General features: G+C 44.1%; 1 long non-coding RNA gene across 1 annotated transcript; it reads right to left on the reverse strand.

The window, feature by feature from the left end:
• Positions 1–3888: 3888 nt before the first annotated feature.
• Positions 3889–4518, reverse strand: LOC119271137. The gene is made up of 2 exons (XR_005134430.1): positions 4414–4518; positions 3889–4141 (listed from the first exon to the last, which is right to left on the reverse strand). It is a non-coding gene; the product is annotated as an uncharacterized LOC119271137 (long non-coding RNA).
• Positions 4519–5752: the final 1234 nt, after the last annotated feature.

The following is a 5752-nucleotide window of genomic DNA, read 5'->3' on the forward strand; positions in this document are numbered from 1 at the left end:
GTTCGGCACGAACCGGCGCTAAAGTGCCACCACGTGGCGTGAGCTCGCGCCCTGGTATGGGGGACCTTTAGTACCGGTTGGTGTTACCAACCGGTACTGAAGATTTTTTTTTTGAAAATTTTGAAATTTTTTTTGATTTTTTTTTCGATTTTTAATTTTTCTGAATTATTTGATTATTTAGTCTCTAATCACCTCTCTTAACTGCTCAAATGTGGATCACTCATTCCAAATCATCTAACTTCCCGACCGGTCACCCATCGCTCTCACTACTCTAGCCCGAGCACGCTTAACTTTCGGATTTTATTCTCCTTCGTTTCCGAGTCTGCACTTGTTGTTTTCCTGACAATAGTAAGATGTCAATCCTATTAACCCTCAGGAGTTTAGCTTGAGCATGAAGTCACACATTTCACCGTTTGAATTTGAAACTATTATTCTAAAAAACAGTAATTATTTAGTAACGCTAATATTTCTTGAATAAGTTTGACCATAATTTGACCACAGTTTGACCATAGTTTGACCATAGTTTGACCAAAATTCAACACGAACCGGCATTAATGTAACACTAATATTCTTGAATAATTATGTAGTAACATTAATACTTCTTGAATAAGTAGTTTGACCAGATTTAACCAATTTTTTTTTAAAAAGGGAAATTTGACCATATCTTTTTTTCCTTTTAGAATTTGAGGATTCTAAAAAATTCCAAACAAACCATAGGCGGTCTCCATCGGATGTGGATTTTCGTGCTGAATTTTTTGATATATTATACATTTTTTTCCGACATCGTATGCAAAAGTTATAACCGTTTTACATTTTCTCTACACTTTTTGCAAAACATGTCCAAATTGTAGTTTTGAAATTTTCCTAACTAGTAGATGTAGTAATATAACTACCTCTCGAAGGATTTTATTTTTTGAAGTTTTATCATTTTCTTTTGATTTTTTTAGAACTGAAATGGCGACACACGGGGAGGGGGGGTAGAGTTTGAAAATTGCCCTATAGTGCCGGTTTGTGTCACAAACCGGTACTATAGGTCATACCCCTTTAGTACCGGTTCATGGCACGAACCAGTACTAAAGGTGATCGTGGGGCCCCGGCCTGACGCCAGCCTGCCACCACCCCTTTAGTACCGGTTCGTGCCATGAACCGGTACTAAAGGTTCAACACGAACCGACATTAATGCAAATCCGTTTGAACCGGTACTAATGGTATCATTAGTACCGGGCCAAAATCAAACCGGCACTAATGTGCTTCACGTTTGACCCTTTTTCTACTAGTGAAATAACGCAAATAACAATTTGTCGATAAACATGATAATGATTTGTGAAGGACGCCTGCACCATGATGTAAAACCATCGAATCAAATGTGAAATTGTATCAGAGGAAAGCAAACACTGTAGACATGGTTGATGCCTTGGCTACAATCTATGGCTCATCTTGCATCAGAAACTGCAATACATGGATGTACTGTGCCTAGTTCATTGAGTCCAAAGTGGTGCTTTGATTAAGAGGAATTTGGCATCATCGCAGCTCATGTCGTGGCAAGGCTACTATGGCCCAGACTTTATCAGGACTGAATGTTCATTGCTCACTGATTCTATTGTACCAGATGATCTGACCACCCATCGATCCGATCTGTTTATAGAACTCTAGACCCAAACATAATAAATAATAAACGTGTCCCATGTTAATGACAACAGTCTGACACACAATAGCTCTCCGACAGCACAAAAAAAGATTTAGAAAACTGAAAAGTGGCGAATAAACATGAGAAACTCCTAACATATTACCTGTAGCAATCACAGTCACGGTCAGTGCTACGCTCCCAGCTTCTCTCATTTCCACCGTCTCAAATGCATCAAGAATTCTACATGAACAACGCAACTAAGGAACCTAACTAACCAGCTTCTCTTTTATAGCATTTCCAAGTTTAGAATCAGCCATAGCTAACGTTTCACCGTCGCAATGCTTAATTAGAAGGGGAAATAAATGGTTCCATACTTCCATGGCATATTATTCCGCTTGCATTGGAAATAATGGCCATAATGGCGCCAATGGCAAGAAATTGCCTGCATAACTGAACAGTGCACACCAGGGCATACATTTCAATCACTTTGAACATAGATGAGTAACGAAATAAAAAACCAGAGAGCTGTGGAAGCACTGACCTCCGGCCGTGCTGCCCTTGCGCTCCTGGTTCCGGGACTGCACGACCACGTACGAGTCTATCTTCCCTGCAAGTATAGGTAAAATCAAATCTATCTCCACCAGCAGACGAACCCAAGCCAAGCCAAGAACATGCATGGTGGTGGTGATGAATTCTCTTCCCCAGATTCAACGGAAGGCGTGGGTGCAGTGGAATACTCACCGAGGAAATCGCTGCCCGAGAGGCCCTTGGCATGGACCTGATGCACCTCCAGAAGACCGCACCCCATTGTATTCTTCTCACGGCACTGCACCTCCCTCTCCACTGACCTCTCTTTGTCCCTCCTCTCCTTCCATCTCCCTCTCTTTCCTCATCTTCTCTCTCTCCTACACGGACACCGCCACCTTGGTGACTGTGGGTCGTCCCCCGAAGCCGTGAACGTGGCCTTGACCGCTGATCTCGCAGTGTGCTGCATATATATCCAATTAATTATTCCTTTTAGCATTACTTCATTTGAAACAGGTCTCAATCATGGCTGAAACTTTAACCTCTTTTTTTGATGAGAACATGATGCTATCTTGATGTAGATTAATTCATTGTGGCATCTTGTTTTAACATACAGGTTTTTCTCTAAACATGAAAATCTATACGTACAGAGATACATAACCCTAAAGCTGAGTGATGATTAAATCAGACAGAATTTTACTAAGTACCTTTTATATAAATAAATGCATTTTTTCCTCTGAACCAAACATCAAACAACACAATAGCAGCCATCCACAAGTTTCATTCAATCAATAGCCTGTTTATGGTACCCTCAAGCATAAAAGATTTACCTTGACTACCCAAAGATATCTTAATCTGATAGGAGAATGGATTTGCTCACCTAAGCAGCGGCTGGTGATGGCCTTCGGGTTTGGCGTGCTCCCACAGTGACCATGGTGCCTCCTGGTGCCGCTCGATGCGCCTGCTGGTGCTCATGACCCTCCACCCCGACCTCGTGCTGACTGCCGCTCGTCGCTGCTGCTGATGAAGGGCCGCGTCTTCAGCTTGCTGCAGCTGCACGCGTAGTATATTGAACACAATTTCATTCAAAGTGCATAACATGATGTATGAACACAATTTTATTCAAAGCATATGAACCAATTTGACCACTGCTTCAACCATTCAATCAATTGCTGCCACCATTTTCTGAAGTTAATCTAGAAAAGTGGCTGCATAGAGCTAGATCCCAAAATAATCACATGAAGAAAGAAAAACTATTTTTGTGCACAAGATGGGACATCGTCTCTTCATACCTCACCGCGGAACACCTCACCAACAAATCTGTCACGGAGAGAGAGGGGGGAGGGGGGTTGAAGCTCACAAAGCTGTGACTGCCGCTAGGGCTGGACACGAGCCGAGCCGAGCCGAGCTTCATCCGAGCCTGGCTTTGGCTCGCTCTGGAGCGGCTCAGCTCGGCTCGGCTCGCTCAGCCAACGAGCTCACTTTAGGTGGCTCGGCTCGTTTTTGCAATGGCTCAGCTCAGACCGAGCCGGCTCGTGAGCCAGCTAGCGCCATAACATCTGGGAGGCAGCAGAACCTGTTTTTACAGACCATTTTTGATCTTCTACAGCAATTAAACCCATAATTTGTAAAAAAAGCACTTTCTATTACTAAAAATGTAACATCTAGCAGTCTATGGTTTAAAAAAATGATCATAGTGATGAAAAATAAGCTTTCTTCTATGAAAAGTGTAGAAATTGAACAAATATGACTAAGAAAGAATTGGGCATCATTGCTTTTGAATTTTGGACAGCTCCTCCTTTGAACTTTATACGGCAAAAATATTGAACATTGACAGCCAAACAATGCAATTCTGCATAGCATAACACTTAGTGCTTTGACATCAAAATGAGAATCTTCCTCCTCAAACAGAGTATCTTACTCATCCTCTTCCTCCTCATTCTCTTCCTCTTCATAATCCTTCTCTCCTTGCTTATCATGCTCCATTGCCTAGCACAGAAAAACAGCACACACATGAGCTTGGATACGCATATATTTGACTTTTTGATAGCAAGAAGAGCACATCCATAAGCTTGTACAAACATATATTTGACTCTTGGATACCAAAAACAGCATATACATGAGCCTGTGCAATCTTATATTTGACTTTTGGATACCAAAAACCAACACAAACATGAGCTTGGACACACATATATTTAACCTTTGGATAGCAAAAACAACAAATTCATGAGCTTGGACACACATATTTGGCACAACCATACCGGTGAAGATGTAGTCTCCCTCTCGGAGTCGTTTGCGAAGCCGTTGGCAGCGGCGATCGTGGCACACACGCTGGCGTCGGCGGGGTCAGCGAGATGTCAAGGCGGTGGAGTTTTTTTTACCCGTAATAACAACTTGGCGAGCGGGACAATGCCGTAATTCCTTGGCCCGCTTCCTTGGCAGCGACACAACCCTTGCCCTTCCCCTTCTGCTTCCTGGGGCAGGCGGCTTAGTCTTCATAATGAAGACCAAGCTCCTCTCTTTCTCCTTCTCCTCCTCCTCTCCTTTCCCTTTTCCTTGTCCATTCTTGCGACAGTGGGGCTTTTCACACATCAGCAAAGAACAAATGGTCAATCATCAACAAAAAATTAAATAGATAATAACCAGTCTACACAATCCAGCACAAATAAATTCATCCATCCATCTAATAAATTGGTGCAGCATCCATCCTAGCTAGCGGCACTTCTCCAGCCAACGAGCACAAGCATCCATCCATCAAATTCATCTAGCATTCATCCATCACTTTTCCTAGCTAGCTGCACTCTCCATCCGACAACCACAAGCATCCATCCATCCATGATCCATCCATAAAATTCGTGCGTGTGTGCGCGCCGGTGCAGGGAGCTAGGGCTAGGGATGGGAAGGAGTGTAACGCCCCAGATATAACTTTCCCTATTTGTACTCCAACTCTTGCCGTCTCCGGCGTTAAGTTATATTTATTTTCTCGGATTCGGGTCTTTGTCTCCGTGTGTTGTTTTCGTTTTCATGCATCTCATATCATGTCATCATGTGCATTGCATTCACATACGTGTTCGTCTCATGCATTCGAGCATTTTCCCCGTTGTCCATTTTGCATTCCGGCGCTTCGTTCTCCTCCGGTGGTCATTTCTAGCTTTCTTTCGTGTGTGGGATTAAACATTTCCGGATTGGACCGAGACTTGCCAAGCGGTCTTGGGGTACTACCGGTAGACCGCCTGTCAAGTTTCGTACCATTTGGACTTCATTCGGTACTCCAACGGTTAACCGAGGGACCGAAAAGGCCTCGTGTGTGTTGCAGCCCAACACCCCTCCAATTTGGCCCAAAACCCACCAAACTCTGCTCCATGTCCTAGAGCATTCGATCAAGATCGCGTGGCCGAAAACCGCACCTCATTTGGACTCTCCTAGCTCCACTTATGCCTATAAATAGAACCCCTTCATTTTCGGATCTTTCTTCCCCACGAAACCCTAGCAAAAAAAAGGGATCTCTCCGCGCCGGACGTGTCCGTCCGCCGTCGGACACGCCGCGCCGCCGCCCGCGCCCAACCTCGGGGCGCCACGTGTCGCCCTCCGCCGCCAACA

This window comes from Triticum dicoccoides, chromosome 3A (assembly GCF_002162155.2).
Source record: "Triticum dicoccoides isolate Atlit2015 ecotype Zavitan chromosome 3A, WEW_v2.0, whole genome shotgun sequence".
Taxonomy (NCBI): domain Eukaryota; kingdom Viridiplantae; phylum Streptophyta; class Magnoliopsida; order Poales; family Poaceae; genus Triticum; species Triticum dicoccoides.